Genomic DNA, 15,229 nt, shown 5'->3' with positions numbered 1-15,229 from the left:
TCAGATACAGTTGTAGTATATATAAATACCCCAGAAAGTGAAGCGGAACACAGTCGCCCAGATAGCCGAATTGGTAAGGTTTCGAGATCTAATCGAAAGGCGTGGGTTCGGTCCCCACTCTGGGCGCGTGTTTTTCTTTCTTTCTCACGTAATTAATAACAATAAATAATAATGTAACGTCACTAACGGTAAAAAATATTCGAACCGTTCCCCTATGCCTTCTTTGGCGTTGTAGACTGCCGGCATTTTTTCCTGTATTTTCTAACGAGCCCCTCATTTACAAACCCTATTATCATGCGAAAGCTTAGCGAGGGCCTCGGTTCTGGCAGCCTTGATGCCATGGTAGAATAAGAGGGTTTTCCCGCCAGTTACCCGCTTATGACAGGCTGTAGACGTTCGCGTCACGCCCCGGTGGTTGAAAAGAAGGTCCCCTTCTCCCCGTGTAGTCTGAGTGGCGCTGGCTACCACCCTCAAGTGTCAGATACAGTTGTAGTATATATAAATACCCCAGAAAGTGAAGCGGAACACAGTCGCCCAGATAGCCGAATTGGTAAGGCATTCGAGATCTAATCGAAAGGCGTGGGCTCGGTCCCCACTCTTGGCGCGTGTTTTTCTTTCTTTCTTTCTCACGTAATTAATAACAATAAAAAATAATGTAACGTCACTAACGGTAAAAAATATTCGAACCATTCCCCTATGCCTTCTTTGGCGTTGTAGACTGCCGGCATTTCTTCCTGTATTTTCTAACGAGCCCCTCATTTACAAACTCTATTGTCATGCGAAAGCTTAGCGAGGGCCTCGGTTCTGGCAGCCTTGATGCCAAGGTAGCATAAGAGGGTTTTCCCGCCAGTTACCCGCTTATGACAGGCTGTAGACATTCGCGTCACGCCCCGGGGGTTGAAAAGAAGGTCCCCTTCTCCCCGTGTAGTCTGAGTGGCACTGGCTACCACCCTCAAGCGTCAGATACAGTTGTAGTATATATAAATACCCCAGAAAGTGAAGCGGAACACAGTCGCCCAGATAGCCGAATTGGTAAGGCATTCGAGATCTAATCGAAAGGCGTGGGTTCGGTCCCCACTCTGGGCGCGTGTTTTTCTTTCTTTCTTTCTCACTTAATTATTAACAATAAAAAATAATGTAACGTCACTAACGGTAAAAAATATTCGAACCTTTCCCCTATGCCTTTTTTGGCGTTGTAGACTGCTAGCATTTCTTCCTGTATTTTCTAACGAGCCCCTCATTTACAAACCCTATTATCATGCGAAAGCTTAGCGAGGGCCTCGGTTCTGGCAGCCTTGATGCCAAGGTAGCATAAGAGGGTTTTCCCGCCAGTTACCCGCTTATGACAGGCTGTAGACGTTCGCGTCACGCCCCGGGGGTTGAAAAGAAGGTCCCCTTCTCCCCGTGTAGTCTGAGTGGATCTGGCTACCACCCTCAAGCGTCAGATACAGTTGTAGTATATATAAATACCCCAGAAAGTGAAGCGGAACACAGTCGCCCAGATAGCCGAATTGGTAAGGTTTCGAGATCTAATCGAAAGGCGTGGGTTCGGTCCCCACTCTGGGCGCGTGTTTTTCTTTCTTTCTCACGTAATTAATAACAATAAATAATAATGTAACGTCACTAACGGTAAAAAATATTCGAACCGTTCCCCTATGCCTTCTTTGGCGTTGTAGACTGCCGGCATTTTTTCCTGTATTTTCTAACGAGCCCCTCATTTACAAACCCTATTATCATGCGAAAGCTTAGCGAGGGCCTCGGTTCTGGCAGCCTTGATGCCAAGGTGGCATAAGAGGGTTTTCCCGCCAGTTACCCGCTTATGACAGGCTGTAGACGTTCGCGTCACGCCCCGGGGGTTGAAAAGAAGGTCCCCTTCTCCCCGTGTAGTCTGAGTGGCGCTGGCTACCACCCTCAAGCGTCAGATACAGTTGTAGCATATATAAATACCCCAGAAAGGGAAGTGGAACACAGTCGCCCAGATAGCCGAATTGGTAAGGCATTCGAGATCTAATCGAAAGGCGTGGGTTCGGTCCCCACTCTGGGCGCGTGTTTTTCTTTCTTTCTTTCTCACGTAATTATTAACAATAAATAATAATGTAACGTCACTAACGGTAAAAAATATTCGAACCATTCCCCTATGCCTTCTTTGGCGTTGTAGACTGCCGGCATTTCTTCCTGTATTTTCTAACGAGCCCCTCATTTACAAACCCTATTATCATGCGAAAGCTTAGCGAGGGCCTCGGTTCTGGCAGCCTTGATGCCAAGGTAGCATAAGAGGGTTTTCCCGCCAGTTACCCGTATATGACAGGCTGTAGACGTTCGCGTCACGCCCCGGGGGTTGAAAAGAAGGTCCCCTTCTCCCCGTGTAGTCTGAGTGGCGCTGGCTACCACCCTCAAGCGTCAGATACAGTTGTAGTTTTTATAAATACCCCAGAACGTGAAGCGGAACACAGTCGCCCAGATAGCCGAATTGGTAAGGCATTCGAGATCTAATCGAAAGGCGTGGGTTCGGTCCCCACTCTGGGCGCGTGTTTTTCTTTCTTTCTTTCTCACGTAATTATTAACAATAAATAATAATGTAACGTCACTAACGGTAAAAAATATTCGAACCATTCCCCTATGCCTTCTTTGGCGTTGTAGACTGCCGGCATTTCTTCCTGTATTTTCTAACGAGCCCCTCATTTACAAACCCTATTATCATGCGAAAGCTTAGCGAGGGCCTCGGTTCTGGCAGCCTTGATGCCAAGGTATCATAAGAGGGTTTTGCCGCCAGTTACCCGCTTAGGACAGGCTGTAGACGTTCGCGTCACGCCCCGGGGGTTGAAAAGAAGGTCCCCTTCTCCCCGTGTAGTCTGAGTGGCGCTGGCTACCACCCTCAAGCGTCAGATACAGTTGTAGTATATATAAATACCCCAGAACGTGAAGCGGAACACAGTCGCCCAGATAGCCGAATTGGTAAGGCATTCGAGATCTAATCGAAAGGCGTGGGTTCGGTCCCCACTCTGGGCACGTGTTTTTCTTTCTTTCTTTCTCAAGAAATTAATAACAATAAATAATAATGTAACGTCACTACCGGTAAAAAATATTCGAACCATTCCCCTATGCCTTCTTTGGCGTTGTAGACTGCCGGCATTTCTTCCTGTATTTTCTAACGAGCCCCTCATTTACAAAACCCTATTATCATGCGAAAGCTTAGCCAGGGCCTCGGTTCTGGCAGCCTTGATGCCAAGGTAGCATAGGAGGGTTTTCCCGCCAGTTACCCGCTTATGACAGGCTTTAGACGTTCGCGTCACGCCCCGGGGGTTGAAAAGAAGGTCCCCTTCTCCCCGTGTAGTCTGAGTGGCGCTGGCTACCACACTCAAGCGTCAGATACAGTTGTAGTATATATAAATACCCCAGAAAGTGAAGCGGAACACAGTCGCCCAGATAGCCGAATTGGTAAGGCTATCGAGATCTAATCGAAAGGCGTGGGTTCGGTCCCCACTCTGGGCGCGTGTTTTTCTTTTTTTCTTTCTCAAGTAATTATAACAATAAATAATAATGTAACGTCACTACCGGTAAAAAATATTCAAACCATTCCCCTATGCCTTCTTTGGCGTTGTAGACTGCCGGCGATTTCTTCCTGTATTTTCTAACGAGCCCCTCATTTACAAAACCCTATTATCATGCGAAAGCTTAGCCATGGCCTCGGTTCTGGCAGCCTTGATGCCAAGGTAGCTTAAGAGGGTTTTCCCGCCAGTTACCCGCTTATGACAGGCTGTAGACGTTCGCGTCACGCCCCGGGGGTTGAAAAGAAGGTCCCCTTCTCCCCGTGTAGTCTGAGTGGCACTGGCTACCACCCTCAAGCGTCAGATACAGTTGTAGTATATATAAATACCTCAGAAATTGAAGCGGAACACAGTCGCCCAGATAGCCGAATTGGTAAGGCATTCGAGATCTAATCGAAAGGCGTGGGTTCGGTCCCCACTCTGGGCGCGTGTTTTTCTTTCTTTCTTTCTCACGTAATTAAAAACAATAAATAATAAGGTAACGTCACTAACGGTAAAAATATTCGAACCATTCCCCTATGCCTTCTTTGGCGTTGTAGACTGCCGGCATTTCTTCCTGTATTTTCTAACGAGCCCCTCATTTACAAACCCTATTATCATGCGAAAGCTTAGCGAGGGCCTCGGTTCTGGCAGCCTTGATGCCAAGGTAGCATAAGAGGGTTTTCCCGCCAGTTACCCGCTTATGACAGGCTGTAGACGTTAGCGTCACGCCCCGGGGGTTCAAAAGAAGGTCCCCTTCTCCCCGTGTAGTCTGAGTGGCGCTGGCTACCACCTTCAAGCGTCAGATACATGTTAGTATATATAAATACCCCAGAAAGTAAAGCGGAACACAGTCGCCCAGATAGCCGAATTGGTAAGGCATTCGAGATCTAATCGAAAGGCGTGGGTTCGGTCCCCACTCTGGGCGCGTGTTTTTCTTTCTTTCTTTCTCACGTAATTATTAACAATAAATAATAATGTAACGTCACTAACGGTAAAAAATATTCGAACCATTCCCCTATGCCTTCTTTGGCGTTGTAGACTGCCGGCATTTCTTCCTGTATTTTCTAACGAGCCCCTCATTTACAAACCCTATTATCATGCGAAAGCTTAGCGAGGGCCTCGGTTCTGGCAGCCTTGATGCCATGGTAGAATAAGAGGGTTTTCCCGCCAGTTACCCGCTTATGACAGGCTGTAGACGTTCGCGTCACGCCCCGGGGGTTGAAAAGAAGGTCCCCTTCTCCCCGTGTAGTCTGAGTGGCGCTGGCTACCACCCTCAAGCGTCAGATACAGTTGTAGTATATATAAATACCCCAGAAAGTGAAGCGGAACACAGTCGCCCAGATAGCCGAATTGGTAAGGCATTCGAGATCTAATCGAAAGGCGTGGGCTCGGTCCCCACTCTTGGCGCGTGTTTTTCTTTCTTTCTTTCTCACGTAATTAATAACAATAAAAATAATGTAACGTCACTAACGGTAAAAAATATTCGAACCATTCCCCTATGCCTTCTTTGGCGTTGTAGACTGCCGGCATTTCTTCCTGTATTTTCTAACGAGCCCCTCATTTACAAACTCTATTGTCATGCGAAAGCTTAGCGAGGGCCTCGGTTCTGGCAGCCTTGATGCCAAGGTAGCATAAGAGGGTTTTCCCGCCAGTTACCCGCTTATGACAGGCTGTAGACATTCGAGTCACGACCCGGGGGTTGAAAAGAAGGTCCCCTTCTCCCCGTGTAGTCTGAGTGGCACTGGCTACCACCCTCAAGCGTCAGATACAGTTGTAGTATATATAAATACCCCAGAAAGTGAATCGGAACACAGTCGCCCAGATAGCCGAATTGGTAAGGCATTCGAGATCTAATCGAAAAGCGTGGGTTCGGTCCCCCCTCTGGGCGCGTGTTTTTCTTTCTTTCTTTCTCACTTAATTATTAACAATAAAAAATAATGTAACGTCACTAACGGTAAAAAATATTCGAACCTTTCCCCTATGCCTTTTTTGGCGTTGTAGACTGCTAGCATTTCTTCCTGTATTTTCTAACGAGCCCCTCATTTACAAACCCTATTATCATGCGAAAGCTTAGCGAGGGCCTCGGTTCTGGCAGCCTTGATGCCAAGGTAGCATAAGAGGGTTTTCCCGCCAGTTACCCGCTTATGACAGGCTGTAGACGTTCGCGTCACGCCCCGGGGGTTGAAAAGAAGGTCCCCTTCTCCCCGTGTAGTCTGAGTGGATCTGGCTACCACCCTCAAGCGTCAGATACAGTTGTAGTATATATAAATACCCCAGAAAGTGAAGCGGAACACAGTCGCCCAGATAGCCGAATTGGTAAGGTTTCGAGATCTAATCGAAAGGCGTGGGTTCGGTCCCCACTCTGGGCGCGTGTTTTTCTTTCTTTCTCACGTAATTAATAACAATAAATAATAATGTAACGTCACTAACGGTAAAAAATATTCGAACCGTTCCCCTATGCCTTCTTTGGCGTTGTAGACTGCCGGCATTTTTTCCTGTATTTTCTAACGAGCCCCTCATTTACAAACCCTATTATCATGCGAAAGCTTAGCGAGGGCCTCGGTTCTGGCAGCCTTGATGCCAAGGTGGCATAAGAGGGTTTTCCCGCCAGTTACCCGCTTATGACAGGCTGTAGACGTTCGCGTCACGCCCCGGGGGTTGAAAAGAAGGTCCCCTTCTCCCCGTGTAGTCTGAGTGGCGCTGGCTACCACCCTCAAGCGTCAGATACAGTTGTAGCATATATAAATACCCCAGAAAGTGAAGTGGAACACAGTCGCCCAGATAGCCGAATTGGTAAGGCATTCGAGATCTAATCGAAAGGCGTGGGTTCGGTCCCCACTCTGGGCGCGTGTTTTTCTTTCTTTCTTTCTCACGTAATTATTAACAATAAATAATAATGTAACGTCACTAACGGTAAAAAATATTCGAACCATTCCCCTATGCCTTCTTTGGCGTTGTAGACTGCCGGCATTTCTTCCTGTATTTTCTAACGAGCCCCTCATTTACAAACCCTATTATCATGCGAAAGCTTAGCGAGGGCCTCGGTTCTGGCAGCCTTGATGCCAAGGTAGCATAAGAGGGTTTTCCCGCCAGTTACCCGTTTATGACAGGCTGTAGACGTTCGCGTCACGCCCCGGGGGTTGAAAAGAAGGTCCCCTTCTCCCCGTGTAGTCTGAGTGGCGCTGGCTACCACCCTCAAGCGTCAGATACAGTTGTAGTTTTTATAAATACCTCAGAACGTGAAGCGGAACACAGTCGCCCAGATAGCCGAATTGGTAAGGCATTCGAGATCTAATCGAAAGGCGTGGGTTCGGTCCCCACTCTGGGCGCGTGTTTTTCTTTCTTTCTTTCTCAAGTAATTAATAACAATAAATAATAATGTAACGTCACTACCGGTAAAAAATATTCGAACCATTCCCCTATGCCTTCTTTGGCGTTGTAGACTGCCGGCATTTCTTCCTGTATTTTCTAACGAGCCCCTCATTTACAAAACCCTATTATCATGCGAAAGCTTAGCCAGGGCCTCGGTTCTGGCAGCCTTGATGCCAAGGTAGCATAAGAGGGTTTTTCCGCCAGTTACCCGCTTATGACAGGCTGTAGACGTTCGCGTCACGCCCCGGGGGTTGAAAAGAAGGTCCCCTTCTCCCCGTGTAGTCTGAGTGGCGCTGGCTACCACCCTCAAGCGTCAGATACAGTTGTAGTATATATAAATACCCCAGAAAGTGAAGCGGAACACAGTCGCCCAGATAGCCGAATTGGTAAGGTATTCGAGATCTAATCGAAAGGCGTGGGTTCGGTCCCCACTCTGGGCGCGTGTTTTTCTTTCTTTCTTTCTCACGTAATTAATAACAATAAATAATAATGTAATGTCACTAACGGTAAAAAATATTCGAACCTTTCCCCTATGCCTTTTTTGGCGTTGTAGACTGCTAGCATTTCTTCCTGTATTTTCTAACGAGCCCCTCATTTACAAACCCTATTATCATGCGAAAGCTTAGCGAGGGCCTCGGTTCTGGCAGCCTTGATGCCAAGGTAGCATAAGAGGGTTTTCCCGCCAGTTACCCGCTTATGACAGGCTGTAGACGTTCGCGTCACGCCCCGGGGGTTGAAAAGAAGGTCCCCTTCTCCCCGTGTAGTCTGAGTGGATCTGGCTACCACCCTCAAGCGTCAGATACAGTTGTAGTATATATAAATACCCCAGAAAGTGAAGCGGAACACAGTCGCCCAGATAGCCGAATTGGTAAGGTTTCGAGATCTAATCGAAAGGCGTGGGTTCGGTCCCCACTCTGGGCGCGTGTTTTTCTTTCTTTCTCACGTAATTAATAACAATAAATAATAATGTAACGTCACTAACGGTAAAAAATATTCGAACCGTTCCCCTATGCCTTCTTTGGCGTTGTAGACTGCCGGCATTTTTTCCTGTATTTTCTAACGAGCCCCTCATTTACAAACCCTATCATCATGCGAAAGCTTAGCGAGGGCCTCGGTTCTGGCAGCCTTGATGCCATGGTAGAATAAGAGGGTTTTCCCGCCAGTTACCCGCTTATGACAGGCTGTAGACGTTCGCGTCACGCCCCGGGGGTTGAAAAGAAGGTCCCCTTCTCCCCGTGTAGTCTGAGTGGATCTGGCTACCACCCTCAAGCGTCAGATACAGTTGTAGTATATATAAATACCCCAGAAAGTGAAGCGGAACACAGTCGCCCAGATAGCCGAATTGGTAAGGCATTCGAGATCTAATCGAAAGGCGTGGGTTCGGTCCCCACTCTGGGCGCGTGTTTTTCTTTCTTTCTTTCTCAAGTAATTAATAACAATAAAAAATAATGTAACGTCACTACCGGTAAAAAATATTCGAACCATTCCCCTATGCCTTCTTTGGCGTTGTAGACTGCCGGCATTTCTTCCTGTATTTTCTAACGAGCCCCTCATTTACAAAACCCTATTATCATGCGAAAGCTTAGCCAGGGCCTCGGTTCTGGCAGCCTTGATGCCAAGGTAGCATAGGAGGGTTTTCCCGCCATTTACCCGCTTATGACAGGCTGTAGACGTTCAAGTCACGCCCCGGGGGTTGAAAAGAAGGTCCCCTTCTCCCCGTGTAGTCTGAGTGGCGCTGGCTACCACCCTCAAGCGTCAGATACAGTTGTAGTATATATAAATACCCCAGAAAGTGAAGCGGAACACAGTCGCCCAGATAGCCGAATTGGTAAGGCATTCGAGATCTAATCGAAAGGCGTGGGTTCGGTCCCCACTCTGGGCGCGTGTTTTTCTTTTTTTCTTTCTCAAGTAATTAATAACAATAAATTAATGTAACGTCACTACCGGTAAAAAATATTCGAACCATTCCCCTATGCCTTCTTTGGCGTTGTAGACTGCCGGCATTTCTTCCTGTATTTTCTAACGATCCCCTCATTTACAAAACCCTATTATCATGCGAAAGCTTAGCCATGGCCTCGGTTCTGGCAGCCTTGATGCCAAGGTAGCTTAAGAGGGTTTTCCCGCCAGTTACCCGCTTATGACAGGCTGTAGACGTTCGCGTCACGCCCCGGGGGTTGAAAAGAAGGTCCCCTTCTCCCCGTGTAGTCTGAGTGGCGCTGGCTACCACCCTCAAGCGTCAGATACAGTTGTAGTATATATAAATACCCCAGAAAGTGAAGCGGAACACAGTCGCCCAGATAGCCGAATTGGTAAGGTTTCGAGATCTAATCGAAAGGCGTGGGTTCGGTCCCCACTCTGGGCGCGTGTTTTTCTTTCTTTCTCACGTAATTAATAACAATAAATAATAATGTAACGTCACTAACGGTAAAAAATATTCGAACCGTTCCCCTATGCCTTCTTTGGCGTTGTAGACTGCCGGCATTTTTTCCTGTATTTTCTAACGAGCCCCTCATTTACAAACCCTATTATCATGCAAAAGCTTAGCGAGGGCCTCGGTTCTGGCAGCCTTGATGCCAAGGTGGCATAAGAGGGTTTTCCCGCCAGTTACCCGCTTATGACAGGCTGTAGACGTTCGCGTCACGCCCTGGGGGGTTGAAAAGAAGGTCTCCTTCTCCCCGTGTAGTCTGAGTGGCGCTGGCTACCACCCTCAAGCGTCAGATACAGTTGTAGCATATATAAATACCCCAGAAAGTGAAGTGGAACACAGTCGCCCAGATAGCCGAATTGGTAAGGCATTCGAGATCTAATCGAAAGGCGTGGGTTCGGTCCCCACTCTGGGCGCGTGTTTTTCTTTCTTTCTTTCTCACGTAATTATTAACAATAAATAATAATGTAACGTCACTAACGGTAAAAAATATTCGAACCATTCCCCTATGCCTTCTTTGGCGTTGTAGACTGCCGGCATTTCTTCCTGTATTTTCTAACGAGCCCCTCATTTACAAACCCTATTATCATGCGAAAGCTTAGCGAGGGCCTCGGTTCTGGCAGCCTTGATGCCAAGGTAGCATAAGAGGGTTTTCCCGCCAGTTACCCGCTTATGACAGGCTGTAGACGTTCGCGTCACGCCCCGGGGGTTGAAAAGAAGGTCCCCTTCTCCCCGTGTAGTCTCAGTGGCGCTGGCTACCACCCTCAAGCGTCAGATACAGTTGTAGTTTTTATAAATACCCCAGAACGTGAAGCGGAACACAGTCGCCCAGATAGCCGAATTGGTAAGGCATTCGAGATCTAATCGAAAGGCGTGGGTTCGGTCCCCACTCTGGGCGCGTGTTTTTCTTTCTTTCTTTCTCAAGTAATTAATAACAATAAATAATAATGTAACGTCACTACCGGTAAAAAATATTCGAACCATTCCCCTATGCCTTCTTTGGCGTTGTAGACTGCCGGCATTTCTTCCTGTATTTTCTAACGAGCCCCTCATTTACAAAACCCTATTATCATGCGAAAGCTTAGCCAGGGCCTCGGTTCTGGCAGCCTTGATGCCAAGGTAGCATAAGAGGGTTTTTCCGCCAGTTACCCGCTTATGACAGGCTGTAGACGTTCGCGTCACGCCCCGGGGGTTGAAAAGAAGGTCCCCTTCTCCCCGTGTAGTCTGAGTGGCGCTGGCTACCACCCTCAAGCGTCAGATACAGTTGTAGTATATATAAATACCCCAGAAAGTGAAGCGGAACACAGTCGCCCAGATAGCCGAATTGGTAAGGCATTCGAGATCTAATCGAAAGGCGTGGGTTCGGTCCCCACTCTGGGCGCGTGTTTTTCTTTCTTTCTTTCTCACGTAATTAATAACAATAAATAATAATGTAACGTCACTAACGGTAAAAAATATTCGAACCGTTCCCCTATGCCTTCTTTGGCGTTGTAGACTGCCGGCATTTTTTCCTGTATTTTCTAACGAGCCCCTCATTTACAAACCCTATTATCATGCGAAGCTTAGCGAGGGCCTCGGTTCTGGCAGCCTTGATGCCAAGGTGGCATAAGAGGGTTTTCCCGCAAGTTACCCGCTTATGACAGGCTGTAGACGTTCGCGTCACGCCCCGGGGGTTGAAAAGAAGGTCCCCTTCTCCCCGTGTAGTCTGAGTGGCGCTGGCTACCACCCTCAAGCGTCAGATACAGTTGTAGCATATATAAATACCCCAGAAAGTGAAGCGGAACACAGTCGCCCAGATAGCCAAATTGGTAAGGCATTCGAGATCTAATCGAAAGGCGTGGGTTCGGTCCCCACTCTGGGCGCGTGTTTTTCTTTCTTTCTTTCTCACGTAATTAATAACAATAAATAATAACGTAACGTCACTAACGGTAAAAAATATTCGAACCATTCCTCTATGCCTTCTTCTGCGTTGTAAACTGCCGGCATTTCTTCCTGTATTTTCTAACGAGCCCCTCATTTACAAACCCTATTATCATGCGAAAGCTTAGCGAGGGCCTCGGTTCTGGCAGCCTTGATGCCAAGGTGGCATAAGAGGGTTTTCCCGCCAGTAACCCGCTTATGACATGCTGTAGACGTTCGCGTCACGCCCCGGGGGTTGAAAAGAAGGTCCCCTTCTCCCCGTGTAGTCTGAGTGGCGCTGGCTACCACCCTCAAGCGTCAGATACAGTTGTAGTAATTATAAATACCCCAGAAAGTGAAGCGGAACACAGTCGCCCAGATAGCCGAATTGGTAAGGCATTCGAGATCTAATCGAAAGGCGTGGGTTCGGTCCCCACTCTGGGCGCGTGTTTTTCTTTCTTTCTTTCTCACGTAATTAAAAACAATAAATAATAAGGTAACGTCACTAACGGTAAAAATATTCGAACCATTCCCCTATGCCTTCTTTGGCGTTGTAGACTGCCGGCATTTCTTCCTGTATTTTCTAACGAGCCCCTCATTTACAAACCCTATTATCATGCGAAAGCTTAGCGAGGGCCTCGGTTCTGGCAGCCTTGATGCCAAGGTAGCATAAGAGGGTTTTCCCGCCAGTTACCCGCTTATGACAGGCTGTAGACGTTAGCGTCACGCCCCGGGGATTCAAAAGAAGGTCCCCTTCTCCCCGTGTAGTCTGAGTGGCGCTGGCTACCACCTTCAAGCGTCAGATACAGTTGTAGTATATATAAATACCCCAGAAAGTAAAGCGGAACACAGTCGCCCAGATAGCCGAATTGGTAAGGCATTCGAGATCTAATCGAAAGGCGTGGGTTCGGTCCCCACTCTGGGCGCGTGTTTTTCTTTCTTTCTTTCTCACGTAATTATTAACAATAAATAATAATGTAACGTCACTAACGGTAAAAAATATTCGAACCATTCCCCTATGCCTTCTTTGGCGTTGTAGACTGCCGGCATTTCTTCCTGTATTTTCTAACGAGCCCCTCATTTACAAACCCTATTATCATGCGAAAGCTTAGCGAGGGCCTCGGTTCTGGCAGCCTTGATGCCAAGGTAGCATAAGAGGGTTTTCCCGCCAGTTACCCGCTTATGACAGGCTGTAGACGTTCGCGTCACGCCCCGGGGGTTGAAAAGAAGGTCCCCTTCTCCCCGTGTAGTCTGAGTGGCGCTGGCTACCACCCTCAAGCGTCAGATACAGTTGTAGTATATATAAATACCCCAGAAAGTGAAGCGGAACACAGTCGCCCAGATAGCCGAATTGGTAAGGCATTCGAGATCTAATCGAAAGGTGTGGGTTCGGTCCCCACTCTGGGCGCGTGTTTTTCTTTCTTTCTTTCTCACGTAATAATTAACAATAAATAATAATGTAACGTCACTAACGGTAAAAAATATTCGAACCAATCCCCTATGCCTTCTTTGGCGTTGTAGACTGCCGGCATTTCTTCCTGTATTTTCTAACGAGCCCCTCATTTACAAACCCTATTATCATGCGAAAGCTTAGCGAGGGCCTCGGTTCTGGCAGCCTTGAAGCCAAGGTAGCATAAGAGGGTTTTCCCGCCAGTTACCCGCTTATGACAGGCTGTAGACGTTCGCGTCACGCCCCGGGGGTTGAAAAGAACGTCCCCTTCTCCCCGTGTAGTCTGAGTGGATCTGGCTACCACCCTCAAGCGTCAGATACAGTTGTAGTATATATAAATACCCCAGAAAGTGAAGCGGAACACAGTCGCCCAGATAGCCGAATTGGTAAGGCATTCGAGATCTAATCGAAAGGCGTGGGTTCGGTCCCCACTCTGGGCGCGTGTTTTTCTTTCTTTCTTTCTCACGTAATTAATAACAATAAATAATAATGTAACGTCACTAACGGTAAAAAATATTCGAACCGTTCCCCTATGCCTTCTTTGGCGTTGTAGACTGCCGGCATTTTTTCCTGTATTTTCTAACGAGCCCCTCATTTACAAACCCTATTATCATGCGAAGCTTAGCGAGGGCCTCGGTTCTGGCAGCCTTGATGCCAAGGTGGCATAAGAGGGTTTTCCCGCCAGTTACCCGCTTATGACAGGCTGTAGACGTTCGCGTCACGCCCCGGGGGTTGAAAAGAAGGTCCCCTTCTCCCCGTGTAGTCTGAGTGGCGCTGGCTACCACCATCAAGCGTCAGATACAGTTGTAGCATATATAAATACCCCAGAAAGTGAAGCGGAACACAGTCGCCCAGATAGCCAAATTGGTAAGGCATTCGAGATCTAATCGAAAGGCGTGGGTTCGGTCCCCACTCTGGGCGCGTGTTTTTCTTTCTTTCTTTCTCACGTAATTAATAACAATAAATAATAACGTAACGTCACTAACGGTAAAAAATATTCGAACCATTCCTCTATGCCTTCTTCGGCGTTGTACACTGCCGGCATTTCTTCCTGTATTTTCTAACGAGCCCCTCATTTACAAACCCTATTATCATGCGAAAGCCTAGCGAGGGCCTCGGTTCTGGCAGCCTTGATGCCAAGGTGGCATAAGAGGGTTTTCCCGCCAGTAACCCACTTATGACAGGCTGTAGACGTTCGCGTCACGCCCCGGGTGTTGAAAAGAAGGTCCCCTTCTCCCCGTGTAGTCTGAGTGGCGCTGGCTACCACCCTCAAGCGTCAGATACAGTTGTAGTAATTATAAATACCCCAGAAAGTGAAGCGGAACACAGTCGCCCAGATAGCCGAATTGGTAAGGCATTCGAGATCTAATCGAAAGGCGTGGGTTCGGACCCTACACTGGGCGCGTGTTTTTCTTTCTTTCTTTCTCACGTAATTAATAACAATAAATAATAATATAACATCACTAACGGTAAAAAATATTCGAACCATTCCCCTATGCCTTCTTTGGCGTTGTAGACTGCCGGCATTTCTTCCTGTATTTTCTAACGAGCCCCTCATTTACAAACCCTATTATCATGCGAAAGCTTAGCGAGGGCCTCGGTTCTGGCAGCCTTGATGCCATGGTAGAATAAGAGGGTTTTCCCGCCAGTTACCCGCTTATGACAGGCTGTAGACGTTCGCGTCACGCCCCGGGGGTTGAAAAGAAGGTCCCCTTCTCCCCGTGTAGTCTGAGTGGCGCTGGCTACCACCCTCAAGCGTCAGATACAGTTGAAGTATATATAAATACCCCAGAAAGTGAAGCGGAACACAGTCGCCCAGATAGCCGAATTGGTAAGGCATTCGAGATCTAATCGAAAGGCGTGGGCTCGGTCCCCACTCTTGGCGCGTGTTTTTCTTTCTTTCTCACGTAATTAATAACAATAAATAATAATGTAACGTCACTAACGGTAAAAAATATTCGAACCGTTCCCCTATGCCTTCTTTGGCGTTGTAGACTGCCGGCATTTTTTCCTGTATTTTCTAACGAGCCCCTCATTTACAAACCCTATTATCATGCGAAAGCTTAGCGAGGGCCTCGGTTCTGGCAGCCTTGATGCCAAGGTGGCATAAGAGGGTTTTCCCGCCAGTTACCCGCTTATGACAGGCTGTAGACGTTCGCGTCACGCCCCGGGGGTTGAAAAGAAGGTCCCCTTCTCCCCGTGTAGTCTGAGTGGCGCTGGCTACCACCCTCAAGCGTCAGATACAGTTGTAGCATATATAAATACCCCAGAAAGTGAAGTGGAACACAGTCGCCCAGATAGCCGAATTGGTAAGGCATTCGAGATCTAATCGAAAGGCGTGGGTTCGGTCCCCACTCTGGGCGCGTGTTTTTCTTTCTTTCTCACGTAATTATTAACAATAAATAATAATGTAACGTCACTAACGGTAAAAAATATTCGAACCATTCCCCTATGCCTTCTTTGGCGTTGTAGACTGCCGGCATTTCTTCCTGTATTTTCTAACGAGCCCCTCATTTACAAACCCTATTATCATGCGAAAGCTTAGCGAGGGCC

The 15,229-nt window shown here is 47.7% G+C and overlaps 1 non-coding gene across 1 annotated transcript; it reads left to right on the top strand.

Annotated features, from left to right (window-relative positions):
* Nucleotides 1–2,937: 2,937 nt before the first annotated feature.
* On the top strand, nucleotides 2,938–3,009 carry Trnar-ucu (transfer RNA arginine (anticodon UCU)). The gene has a single exon. It is a non-coding gene; the product is annotated as a tRNA-Arg (tRNA).
* Nucleotides 3,010–15,229: the final 12,220 nt, after the last annotated feature.

Source organism: Haemaphysalis longicornis, unplaced genomic scaffold, assembly GCF_048455015.1.
Source record: "Haemaphysalis longicornis isolate Haplotype H1 unplaced genomic scaffold, Haemaphysalis longicornis Haplotype H1 scaffold_5, whole genome shotgun sequence".
NCBI lineage: Eukaryota > Metazoa > Arthropoda > Arachnida > Ixodida > Ixodidae > Haemaphysalis > Haemaphysalis longicornis.
Note: the sequence above shows the minus strand (reverse complement) of the source record. Positions and strands in the feature narration are given on the sequence as shown.